Source organism: Miscanthus floridulus, chromosome 15 (genome assembly GCF_019320115.1).
Source record: "Miscanthus floridulus cultivar M001 chromosome 15, ASM1932011v1, whole genome shotgun sequence".
Taxonomy (NCBI): Eukaryota; Viridiplantae; Streptophyta; class Magnoliopsida; order Poales; family Poaceae; genus Miscanthus; species Miscanthus floridulus.
In genome coordinates, this window is record NC_089594.1 from 21,621,168 (window position 1) to 21,635,059 (window position 13,892).

General features: G+C 43.7%; 2 pseudogenes; one reads left to right on the forward strand and one right to left on the reverse strand.

The window, feature by feature from the left end:
- Positions 1-260: 260 nt before the first annotated feature.
- LOC136509483 (uncharacterized) lies at positions 261-797 on the forward strand (annotated as a pseudogene).
- A 271-nt stretch (positions 798-1,068) lies between these two features.
- LOC136507182 (uncharacterized) lies at positions 1,069-3,495 on the reverse strand (annotated as a pseudogene).
- Positions 3,496-13,892: the final 10,397 nt, after the last annotated feature.

Genomic DNA, 13,892 nt, shown 5'->3' on the forward strand with positions numbered 1-13,892 from the left:
CATTCACGGAGAGCGAACCAGAGATAGAGAGACATGAGACGGACGCTGCCACCTCCCTCCCGACACGTCCACGCTAGGCCGCCACCGACCGTCTGCGCCAGGCCACCGCCGACCATTCATGCCACTACCACCGTCATGTCCACACCACACCGCGGTCGCTGCCCTGATGCTTCCACGCCAGGCCGCCGCTACGTCCACGCCAGGTCATGGCCGTCGCCCCGATGCATCCATGCTTGGTTGGGAACTAGACTGGAAGCCCGATGAAGGTAACCTCGGTGGGCTCGAGCGCAACGGGTAGCAGCAGTAGTGAGTGCCCCTTTTGCCAGGTTCCATTGGTTCAGATCTAGAGCAAGCAGCCGGCGACTTTGGGCGAGTGGTATCTCAAGTGCCCGCACAACATCAAGGTAAGGATTCTTGATATTGGTGACCTCACTGTGTCTCTTGCTGCTGCTCTGATTGATGCATTTTGAGTGCAGGGTGATCCAACTACCTGTGATTACATTCGTCTTGAGGTGGAGAATGTGAAGTTGGAAGCACAAGAACGCTGACCGAAGGCTAAGAAGGAGGCATCATGTGACTGTTGCTCTGAATTGAAAGCAGAATTGCAAGAGTTGAAGCAAACACTTGATAGTGTTGTAGCTGAACTTTGGAAAGTGAAGGTGAAGCATGCAGAGCCGATTCCTGAGTCGATTCATGAGCCAAAGCCTAAGCCAAAGCAAATTGTGATCGATTATTTTGTTTTTGTGGGCTTTGTAGGTGTCCTGATTGGTGTTGTGGTTGCTTGTATGTGGAAGTGAACAACTAATGTCTATGTTAGTCAGCCAATGTGTGTGTGAGTTAGCTCTTGTGTGTCTATGCTGTTGTGTGTGAGTTATGCGGTAGACAGGATGGATCTCAAGATGGACAAGCTTATCGTTTTGGTGCAACTGCTGGTGGTGTTGTGTTTAGTAATTGTAGTCCTAGTTCTTTTAGTCGTGGCAGTGCTTATTAGCAAGTGAAGCATGTGTTGTAATGACATCTAAGTCCTATGTAATGAAGAAGATGTTTTCCTGGAATCATGAGTCATTTTCACTTGTTTATGCAGATCATGTGGTCTGATTTTGACAAAATCTTGTCTGAATTTAGAAAAAATTTTGACAGAATTTTGCTTGAATTTAGAAAGAATTTTGACACAATTTCATGATCACAATAATATTCTAGAAATATAGTAGATTTCATAAAGGTTCACACAATACATAGGTACCATTTAAGTTACAATAATGTAGGTCCAAATAAATTAACTAAGGTCCAGATACATAGGATAAGGTCGAGATACAATTTCATGATCGAGATACATGTCCAGATACATAGGATAAATAAGGTCCAGATACATGTCCAGAAAACATTCCAGACACAAAGCATCAATTGGTTTTTCAGTTTCCTTGGCTTCAGTTTTTTTGGTGGGCTCCTCTTTTGCACTGTCTTGTCTGGTGAGGCAGCAATAATGGGATCGACACCTTCACCTAGCAGGATTTGGAGTCGGCTGCAATAAAAGTGCCACTATGAGTCATTTGTTGCTCTTGTGTACAAGTATAAAAGAATGAGAATTAATGTGTTGCATACCCTTTTGTCACCCTAATGGGGCTGTTTTGTATGATCTGGTCCCTTGTGAGCCTTGTGGTGCTGGAGAGTGCATTTGGGGCTGGTGCAGCCATTTCTTGGTCATTGAAAGCATTTGGGGCTGTTGGTGCTATTTCTTGGTCATTGAAAGCATTTGGGCCTGGTGCAGCCATTTCTTGATCATTGAAAGCATTTGGGGCTGGTGGTTTAGTAGCAGTATCCTGAGATTTCTCTCCCTTCTTTGCTCTCTTTGTTGGGATCTTTGCATTCTCACCATACTTTGTTGTATTTTTCCTTGGCTTTCTTTTCCTGTAAGTTTAGAAAAAAAAATTTAAGTTAATGAGCACAACAAGTTAGGACAACAAGTAAATATAGCAGGTCTTACCTTTTCTTAGTCCCATTAAGATGTCATTTGTAGTTTGTTTCACCATGGCCCAATTCTCCACGTCCCTTGCACTTCCTTTTGCCTCTAATAATTGTTTTCTTGCCCTTTTGTGCCTCATTTGCAGCTTGTTTATCTGCCTCATTTGCTGCTTCCTTGGCTGCCTTCTTTCCTTTGCTGCCACCACCTTCAAGGAAGCATTTGATCTTGAGTTTTCTATACCTACCAACAAGCTTCTTGTCAAGGGGTGAGTTAAGCCCAAAATGCAAATCAACATCTGGCCACTGTGTTCTATCAGGCAATGGCTCTATAAGTCTCTTATAAGCTGCCTTGAATATCTCAATAGAGTAATACTCGTGCACAAAATCCTCCATATATACATTAGTAGACTGTACACTTGTAATCAAAGCCAAAGCATGCTGGCAAGGCTTACTAGTATGCTGCCACTCAAGATAGGTGCACTCATGCAGATATGACTTAACAACATGTCTACTGTGAGTGTTTGTGGTGTCCCAAATCTCTGCTGCAGCACTACCACCGTCTACAACAATCAAGTGCCCAAGTCCTCTAGTTCTTGCTTTCAACTGCTGTATGACTGCTGGGAGGATCTTCCCACTAAGACTTTCTGAAAATTTTCTCCTTTTAGCCCACAACACCATAATCATCTCTCTGAGTTTGTCTGCAAGCTCAACAGCATGAAGGTCTTTCTAGTCCTTGATCCAATTATTAAACACTTCAGCAAGGTTATTAGTGATATAATCACATTTAATCTCAGGATTGAAGGCAGATCTCACCCACAACTTATAATGGTGAGCCTCCATCCAAACTAACACTTGAGGACTAGCATCAGTGATTGACTTGTAAAAATAATTAAAAACTGATTCTCTATAAGCTCTAGCTGCAGGATACCTCTTAGAGAATACATCACCACCAAACCTTTTAATAAAATTGTTCATTAGATGTCTAAAGCATTCCCTATGTTTAGCCTACGAAAACACTTTCTTAACTGTATTTTCTAGACCTTTGCATGCATCTGACGAAATAGCTAAAACAGGAAGATCTCCTATGGCCTTATGCAACTGAGTCATAAACCAAGTCTAGTTATCTGTTGTCTCACCATCAATAAAGCCAAAAGCAACTGGGTACATCCAATTGTGACCATCTATACCACAAGCTGCAACTAAATGACCGTTCCATCTACCATTAAGTGCCGTAGAGTCTATGCTAAGGTATGGCCAGCATCCTTTTAAAAAACCTTCAATGCAAGGTTTTAATGCACAGAAAAATCTATGGAAATAGAACATGCCGTCTACCTCCTTAATGCGAATCTCAATAACACTACCTAGACACCTCTTCAGGACCTCTTCCCTCCAATTGAATAGCAGATGAAAGCTCTCTTCCCATTTGCCATACAATTCTCTCAAAGCAATTTTCCTACCTCTACAAACAGTGTCATAATGAATTATACACTTGTGCTCATCCTGTAAAGTGTCTTGCAGTTCCTTAGGGCCCATAGTTGTTTTCTTCCTAAGCAACCCAAGCACTGGTTGGTGTGGTAGTCTTCCTCCTAGCACTTGATTCACATGTATGCTCATCAATAACCTTTGTCACCTGCAACAAAAAATAATTAGTCAAGGCAAACAATATAGAAGGACAAAAAACATTGCCAGTCTAAAGTTATTACAACAACAACAACAACAACAACAACAAAGCCTTTAAGTCCCAAATAAGTTGGGGTAGGCTAGAGTTGAAACCCATCAGAAGCAATCAAGGTTCAGGCACGTGAATAGCTGTCTTCCAAGCACTCCTATCTAAGGCTAAGTCTTTAGGTATATTCCATCCTTTCAAGTCTCCTTTTATTGCCTCTACCCAAGTCAACTTCGGTCTTCCTCTGCCTCTCTTCACGTTACTATCCTGACTTAGGATTCCGCTACGCACCGGTGCATCTGGAGGTCTCCGTTGCACATGTCCAAACCATCTCAACCGGTGTTGGACAAGCTTTTCTTCAATTGGCGCTACCCCTAATCTCTCACGTATATCATCGTTCCGAACTCGATCCCTTCTTGTATGACCGCAAATCCAACGCAACATACGCATTTCCACGACACTTAGCTGTTGAACATGTCGTCTTTTCGTAGGCCAACATTCTGCACCATACAATATAGCAGGTCTAATCGCCATCCTATAAAACTTGCCTTTTAGCTTTTGTGGTACCCTTTTGTCACATAGGACACCAGACGCTTGCCGCCACTTCATCCACCCTGCTTTGATTCTATGGCTAACATCTTCATCAATATCCCCGTCCCTCTGTAGCATTGATCCTAAATATCGAAAGGTATCCTTCCTAGGCACTACTTGACCTTCCAAACTAACATCTTCCTCCTCCTGAGTAGTAGTGCCAAAGTCACATCTCATATACTCAGTTTTAGTTCTACTAAGCCTAAAACCTTTGGACTCCAAAGTCTCCCGCCATAACTCCAGTTTCTGGTTCACTCCTGTCCGACTTTCATCAACTAGCACTACATCGTCCGCGAAAAGCATACACCAAGGGATGTCCCCTTGTATGTCCCTTGTGACCTCATCCATCACTAAAGCAAACAAATAAGGGCTCAAAGCTGACCCTTGATGTAGTCCTATCCTAATCGGGAAGTCATCCGTGTCTCCATCACTTGTTCGAACTCTAGTCACAACATTGTTGTACATGTCCTTAATGAGCCCGACGTACTTCGTTGGGACTTTATGTTTGTCCAAAGCCCACCACATAACATTCCTTGGTATTTTATCATAAGCCTTCTCCAAGTCAATAAAAACCATGTGTAGGTCCTTCTTCTTCTCCCTATACCGCTCCATAACTTGTCTTACTAAGAAAATGGCTTCCATGGTTGACCTTCCGGGCATGAAACCAAATTGGTTCATAGAGACTCGCGTTATTGCTCTCAAGCGATGCTCGATAACTCTCTCCCATAGCTTCATAGTATGGCTCATCAACTTAATTCCCTGGTAATTCGTACAACTTTGAATATCCCCTTTATTCTTGTAGATCGGTACCAATATACTTCTCCTCCACTCATCATGCATCTTATTCGATCGAAAAATATGGTTGAACAGCTTGGTTAGCCATACTATAGCTATGTCCCCGAGGCATCTCCATACCTCGATTGGGATACCATCCGGTCCCATCGCCTTACCTCCTTTCATCCTTTTCAACGCCTCTCTGACCTCAGATTCTTGGATTCTCCGCACAAAGCGCCTATTGGTGTCATCAAAAGAGTCATCCAACTGAAAGGTTGTGTCCATATTCTCACCATTGAACAATTTGTCAAAATACTCTTGCCATTGATGTTGGATCTCATCCTCCTTCACCAAGAGATGCTCCCTTTCATCCTTAATGCACTTAACTTGGTTGAAGTCCCGTGTCTTTCTCTCATGAACCCTAGCCATCCTATAAATGTCCTTCTCTCCTTCCTTCGTACTCAAATGTTGGTAAAGATCCTCGTACGCTCTACCCTTTGCCACACTTATAGCTCGCTTTGCAGTCTTCTTTGCCACCTTGTACTTCTCTATGTTGTCCACACTCCTGTCATGGTACAAGCGTCTATAGCATTCTTTCTTCTCCTTAATAGCCCTTTGGACTTCCTCGTTCCACCACCAAGTATCTTTAGCCTCGCGTCCCCTTCCTTTGGTTGCTCCACAGACCTCTAAGGCTACCTTCCGAATGTTGGTTGCCATCTTGTCCCACATGTTGTTTATGTCGTCTTCTTCCTTCCAAGAGCCCTCTTTGATAACCCTTTCCCTAAATACCTCTGACGTCTCCCCTTTCAGTTTCCACCACTTTGTTCTTTTAATCTTAGCTTGTTTATCCCTACGGGCATACACCTGAAAACGAAAATCTGCCACAAAAAGCTTATGTTGAGAAACAACACACTCTCCTGGTATCACCTTGCAATCCAAGCATGCTCGTTTATCATTTCTTCTTGCGAGGACAAAGTCAATCTGGCTACAGTGTTGTCCGCTACTGAAGGTCACTAGATGAGATTCTCTCTTTCTAAAGAAAGTGTTAGCTATCATCAGGTCAAAAGCTACCGCGAAGTCCAGAACTACCTCCCCCTCCTGATTCCTACTACCATACCCAAAACCTCCATGAACTGCCTCGAAACCTACGCTTGTAGTACCTACATGCCCATTAAGATCTCCTCCTATAAAAAGCTTCTCACTACTAGGTATAGCTCTAACCAGGCCATCTAAGTCTTCCCAGAACTGTCTCTTAGCACTCTTGTCGAGGCCTACTTGGGGGGCATACGCACTAATTACGTTCAAGACCATATCACCAACGACAAGCTTAACTAAGATAATCCTATCTCCTTGCCTTCTCACTCCCACCACACCATTCTTGAGGCTCTTATCAATCAAAACTCCTACTCCATTTCTATTCGTGACTGTCCCTGTGTACCAAAGCTTGAAACCTGTATTGTCCACCTCCTTCGCCTTCTGACCCTTCCATTTAGTCTCTTGAACGCATAATATATTTACACGCCTCCTAGTCGCGGTATCAACTAATTCTCTTAACTTACCTGTAAGTGACCCTACATTCCAACTACCTAAACGGATCCTAGTTGGTTCGACTAGCTTCCTTACCCTTCGCACCCGTCGACTCAGATGCGAAGACCCTTGCTCATTTTTCACTACACCCGGGCGCCGATGTAGCGCGCCACTAAGGAAGCGACGACCCGATTCTTGGTCACTTGACACCATGCCCAGATCACGACACGGCGCGTCACGGGGGTGACGACCCGGCCCTTGCCCATTTAACACCATACCCGGGTTCCGATATGGCGCGTCGCTAAGAGGGTTACGCCCCAACGATTTTCTTTCGGGTTTCATCTCCATTAAAGTGGCTAAGTTTTTACATTGGCTCGCCACGCCTAACACAACCCTCCTCCTTTACCAGGGCTTGGGACCTGCTATGCTAAGACACCAAAGGCGCCCCACCATAGGCGGAGTTCTAGTCTAAAGTTATTGAAGGGAAAAAAATTAACGGAATGCAAAATGCAAGTTAGTACCATAACGGTGCACCGATCAGGCTGTCTACACCCAACAAGATGCCAAGGACAACCTTCTCCATTGCAATCAGCAATGTATCTAGTTGGATTTGTTTTGACAAAGTGTAGTTCAAACTCTTTATTTATAGCAAATTGTCTCACAACCAATCTAAACTCCTTCATGTTAGGATAAGTTGTGCCAAGATCCATACTGGGCCGATTTGGATCATGCACCATAGTCCTCTCCCCTGGTAAATAGTCATCAACTTCAATGGCTGCCCCAGTTGTATCAACTTCCTCAGTCCTCTGCCGAGTATCATCCTTTTGTTGACCGCAGCCTTTACTAGCTGCCTTCCTTTCCTTATCAGCCTCCTCATCCTCAGCCCTAAACCCCAACAGTTCATACATCACCTCATCATCAACAATCTCAATTCTTCCCTCTTCATCTCGACTTTCCTCGATGCGTAGCGTATCCCAATCAACCAGAGGTGTCTGCATCTGCTGTGTAGGAGGTTCTACCAGTGCTAAGCTAAGCTCAGGATCCCCATCGAGCCTAGTACAGAAAAAAGGTGGCACAATTAGATTACCACCACATCTACACTAGTCGAGTCTCATCTACACGATTGGACACAATTACATTACCACCACAGCAAGAATACGTACCCTTGGATGAGATCTGGCAAGTTCTCCTCCATCCAGCACTTGGAGCAGCGCCGGCGTCGGCCGGCAGAGCTGGGACGCCTGGCTGGCTTCGGGGAAACGTCCCAGGAGGTGGCCTGCCGTCGACCATCGGCGGCGGTGGCGGTGGCGGTGGCGGTAGCAGCGGTGGCGGGGAGCCGTTCCCTGTCCACGCTTGACCTAGCGGCGGCGTCTCCGTCTCGTCTCTCTCCCATCCGTGAACGACCGTGAATGAAAAGGAAGGAAGGGATAAGGCTAAGGGGCAAAACGGGAAGGAAAATATGCTGCGGCAAAAAAAGAAATTAATTTGGCAATAAATCCGTCGCAGGGCATTTTAGCGGGTGTTCCTCGTTTGGTAATGGCAAACGGGCGAATCTCATTTGCAGGATGGCAAACGGGTGTGCCTCGTTTATTTATTTATTTATTCACGGTTAGGGTTAGGGATTCGGGGAAAAGAAGATTATTCCTTCTAATTGCTTAGCTCGTGGAGTGAATCACCGTTAATTTCATAAGACTAGATCTAATTTGTGATTAATTGTGATAAACGGTAGAACCCTAACCTTAGTTACTTAGTCTAATCATGAATTAAATGCTTCTGAAATCTGCAGCGCTGAGTGCCAGTCCATCAGTTCTTGTGCTTCTCAGGTTGTGTTGGTTATTAGCTTGTCTCTGTAATTGCAAAATTCCCTCAGTTTCAGTACTTGCTTTTTAGTGAATGGATAGCTGAATAGTTGAAATGGTTTGCATGTACTTCCAGTTAAGTTTCAATAGCTAGCAGTTTATAGTTTTGGAGCTTTAGTTTATTTTCACATGCTAGATTTGTCTGTTTCAAATCGATGGTATTTATCTGCAATGGTACAAGGCTGCAAGCACAATGATATGCTGAAACAGTTTGGTCTGTTTAACTGAAGAAGGCTCTATTTTGCGTGACAGTACTGTAATGCAGTCTTCAGTATTGCCATTTGCAGTTTATTTCAGAGTAGCAGAGGGTGCTTTTCTCCTGTCTTGCAAAGTCCTTTGACAGATACAATTTGACAGTTTATTTCAGAGTAGCAGAGGGTGCTTCTAGCTGTAAAGGAAAGACATGCAAAGGTAATGCTAATGATAGTGATTTGGTATTTTCTTGTCGGTATCATCTTAAGCAAATTATTTTCAGTAACCTTTTTTCCTTCTTAGAATGTGGGAGTGACTTTCTGGCTATCATGTCTCACATAAATATGATAAATGCATATAATGTCTGCTTTGTGCAATTTGGATACAGTGTAGTTAGCTACATAATGAGAAATTTTCAACTTGGAACCAGCCTTATGGAAAATACTGTGATAAGTACTGTAGGTTTCGTATAGATCAATTCCAACGCTTTAGGAGGCGGCCGTCGTGCAAGGCATGTGCGAGCGCACAGCACCAGTGTATGAACTTTGCTTGAATTGCGTGCTTGATGTGGAGTGTAGAACTTTAAAATTTGCATTTCATTACCTTATTATTACTAAGCTGGCATGATTATTATCCAGCAACCTGCTAATAGCACAAGCAGCCACATTTTTCGTGTTGATGGAGCACCTCAAAACAAATTAATTGTGCCAAGTCAAGTTCGACCAATTTTTAGTGAATGTATAGGTCATGGTTTTGAGTATGTTGCATATAGTTATCTCAGCTAGGAGTAAACTAGAAGCCTGATATGTTGTGAACTACTTAGCTTATAGGATTAATTCTGCGTTTTTATCTTTTATAATGTAGTACCAATCATTACAGTACCATGCTTCCAAGTTCTTTCTTCAAAACTTTTCAGGACTGAAATGATTAGGTACTATATAGCATGATGATTAGCACAGGACTAAATAGCAATTTTTTCTGTAGGGCTATCTAAAACAGGTGGAGGTGTCATGTTGGATCTAGCATGGTACACTACTACATAAAACTTAATGGAGGCGGTCGTTTTCGATTTTCGGAGGCGGGCATTGCAACCGCCACCGATCAAAGGTCACGGTAAATGCGGATTAACAGAGGTGGTCGCTTTGCCCGCCTTAGTAAATCGATTAAAATAAACAAAAAAAGAAAAAACCCGCATGGGCCTGGATCTAGGCCGCACAGGCCTAGATCTGGGCGGCCTCATGTCGCCGCCATCGATCCGCCGCCCCATCGTCACGAGCGCCACCGAGAGGACGGAGCCAGGCCCCACCGGGAGGACGAGGGGGCAGGGGGGCGCTCGCCGCACCAGAGGGAGGAGGAGGGCAGGGGCCATGGAGCCGTCGAGATCCAGGCCCCACGCGTCGGAGGGAGGAAGGAGAGGCGCGCCGCCAGGAGGACGAGGGGGCCGCTCGCCGCACCAGAGGAGAGGGAGGAGGGGGCCGAGGGCCGCGCCGCCACCCTGATCCGGGCCCTGCGCGCCGGAGGGAGGGAGGAGACGCGCGCTGCCATGAGCGCGGCCGCCCCGCGCCGCCGGGAGGACGAGGGGCCGCAGGTCGCACCACGCCGGAGGAGAGGGAGGAGGGGGCCGCACGCCGAAGGCAGAGGGAAGAGTTGAGGGTGAGATTGGAGAATGAAACCAAAGTCTGAGTATATATAGTCCGTGCCGAAAATCAGGCTGGGCTGGGACTGTATTTTTGGAGGCGAGCTTTATAGTGTGTCCGCCTCCGAAAATTGATTTATGGAGACTATTTTTAGAGGCGGTCGTCTTAGTTGCCCGCCTCCATAAATCGATTTTACGAGGCGAGCAAAAGTGCCCGTCTCGGTAAATAAAAAGTGCCTGCCTCCATTAATCGTACGCGTTAACCAAGGCGGTTGGATTTTGTGACCGCCTCCATTAATAAAAGGGTACCGTCTTGCAAAATCATTTGTGTAGCAGTGGTAAGACCACTAATTCTAAATGTATTGTTCCTGTTGTTTTTAATTTAAATAATAGAGATAGGGAACTTATCTCTGAGTTGCTTGGATTCAGGTAGTGCTTGACTGCTTGTGCTGTCTATACAGAACTGCAATCTGTTACTTGTCTGAAAATGGCTACTTCCATGTTTTTTATTTTTCTTTGACATTGTGCAAGCTGTGACTTATCCTGTTACCTATCTACAATTTTTTATCATGTTTCTACTTCCAGGTTTCTCATTTTCCTTTTACATTGTGCAAGCTTTTGGAGTGGCCAAAGTGCCGGCTGCTGGGTACTAGTTACTTGCACGGTTCCTTGCAGTAGCTAGATGTTTGTCTAGTCAAGTTGCTTTTAGGAGAGCTCCTTTATTCAGCTTTGGTCTTTGCAACTGAACTTGTAGTTGTCCCAGTTTTTCTCTGTGTTGGCTAGCAGCACCAGCAGTTACCTATTCTCGTGTGTTGGTTGATTTAGTCCCGGGAACAGCTTAAATTCAGTTAGCCTGCGCATGCATTACTTCGGCAAATTCTTGTGTGCAGAATTGGTTCCTACAACAACAGCTCAGAGTAGGCGTCCAGCAGTTATCAACTACAATAATTCAAAAGGTAAGCAGCAGACTTGTTTTAGCGATGCATGCAAGGGTGCAACTATAATTTTTCTTGCCACGTTTTTGTTTATAAATAAGCAAAGAAATCTGCTACTGCTATAATGCTTGTACTGTCAGATTGTTAACCACACACTGCAATTTTTTATTGCCACTAGAGCGCGGGAAAAAAAAAATCTAACATATGCTACTGTACTGCCAGGTTGCTGGTTCCAAACATATGCGAACTTTGATGCTGGAGTGGCCAAAATGCGTTGGTGGCTGCTGGGTGTTGTCATGTGCTTTTGGACAGGTTTTAAATATGTTGTATGAGATGTGAACGTTGTAATGTGTTATCAGAATATTTATGTGCTGATCTGGAACTATTTTTTTACTGATGATGAGAGCATGTGTTAAATTAATGATGATTGATAATTAATTTGGCTGAAATTAAGGATGAAAATATTTTTATTTTGCTATCAGCCATTTCTAGGTGGGCTCAAATCTAATAACAGCCTAATTTGAGCTGGGGTGCATGTCCATTAAAAGGCCAAAAAAAGGCCCGCAAAAAAATCAGAATGGCCCAAAACAAAAAAAAAAACAGTTCGGTGTAACATAGGCCCAAAGCTCCTACAAACCCAAATTGGGCCAAAAAACAATTGGGCTAAATCCTACGTGGCACTGAAGACACGTCAGCGTCCACCTTGGCGAACACATGGCGCTTACATGGCGACTCAAATCTGTGACAGAAAAAATCCTACGTGGAAGCTATCCATGACGGCTAAATATCCGTGACGACAAAAATCGTCACAGGCTACCGGACTCAACTTGGCCCAGAGTGGGCTAAGTGGACTTCTAGGGGATCTGTGACGGTCAAAAACCGCCACAGATAGCTCGCAGTCAATCTGTGATGCTCGATACATGATAGAAAAAATTTCCCTCACGGATGGCGTTCTATGACGGATTTCAGGGCTTTTGTGACGAAAACAATCCGTCATGTATCAACAAAATTTTTGTAGTGTTATCTAGATCGGTCCAAACACCTCATTAAGCTAATCAAACCTAGGTTTCAATATTGAGTTTCTAGAAACTTTTCTTTGGAAAATTTTCCTAGCAAAACGGTTTTTTTGGCACAAATTTCAGGAGAGCATTCTCACAATGACTTCTTTATAGAAACTTCTAGTGTAAACGCTAGCGGTCCCTAAACTTAGGAGGCAGTGTCATCTAGATCCTTAAACTTTTATTTTTTGATTTTTGGGTTCCTAAACTTGTTCAAACGGTTTCAACAGGTTGGACAAGTTTAGGGACCCAGAAATAAAAAAAAAAGTTTGGAACCTAAATGACACCGCTCCCAAGTTTAGGGACCGCCGGAGTATTTTACTCTAGCTTCTGTTTTTGGAAACTTTTACATATAAGGTTTCCTCTATGCTATTCAACATCTTTGGAAAACTTTGTAGTTTTGGAAGTTTTATGAGCAACTTATATAAATAATTAAGATTTTGTTGTTGTTTAACCTCTTCTGAAAACTTGTTAAAAAAAATAAGTTTCTAGAATAACTCATTCGACTGTGTTTGTACATTTTTTTTATAACAACCTAGTCAACTAAATTACCTAGAAAAACTTATCGAACACAACCTATACTACCCAGATCTTATGTTTTTTTTTGAAAAAAATAAAAAAATAGAAAAAAATAAACAAGGAGAAGGGGAAAAAGGAAAGAAGAAGGAAGAAATGAAAAAAAAGGAGGGAAACGCAGGGGGTGTACATGGTCTGGGATTTGCTCACGTGGATGTCCTCTGAATCGAGCTCCAAATATTAAAAAATCATTAATGCCAAGCCTCATAACTGGATTTCTGCTTCTTACGCCCAAATTTTTGTTTGCTTCTGTTCCATATATATCCCCATTCGCATACAGCACCTGAGCATGGATCTGGGCCTGGAACAGTTCCTTTTGTACTCCTGAGAACTGAAACAACCAATTTCAGATGTGGAACAATATATTTTATTTTATGCCTGGTATATTCCCTGCTAGTTGTTGGTAACGAAGATAATCTCCAAATTAACTCTGCACAACTAGTCAGTGGCGGATCCAGAAAAGAACCAAGGGGGGACTAAATAATAGAGGGTAAAAAAAATTTGCTCGCTACACAGTACACTAATAGATATAGCACAGATTGAGATCGATTTAAAGTGCTCAAAGGTACATAGAACAATGGGGATAGAAAGTACCAAATAAAAAGAGACTTCCGTAATAATAATAAAAAATCCATGTCTTTCATCTTCACGAATTCACACCACTTGTACCACCACGCTCAATGCAAGTAGAGGTGTATGCACTCAACGACTCTGCAGCAACTCATGTCAGGGACGATTAGTTAGTTAATCATGTCGCCGTGTGATGAAACCCTTGGATTACAAGTATTAATCTAGCCCAAACCAGAGGGTTTCAACATAGAGCAGCGATTCCTAGAAAATAGTACACACTACTAACATTTTGGAAGTAGGTAGCCTAGCTCTAGCTACTCTACCGGGTCAGCAAAAATCGTCACCTAACTTGGGCGCGCGCGCGTATCCACCGCGACACTTTCCAACCATCTCTACCAAAAAGACGGTAGAACAAACTCACCCACCCACTCATGTCATCTCGCGCGCATGCACACACACGTACGTGCAAGCAAGGTAAGCATCCTAGCTATATATATTACCCTGCACGGCACGGCTTGCTAATACCTTCATCGATCGAGCTAGCTA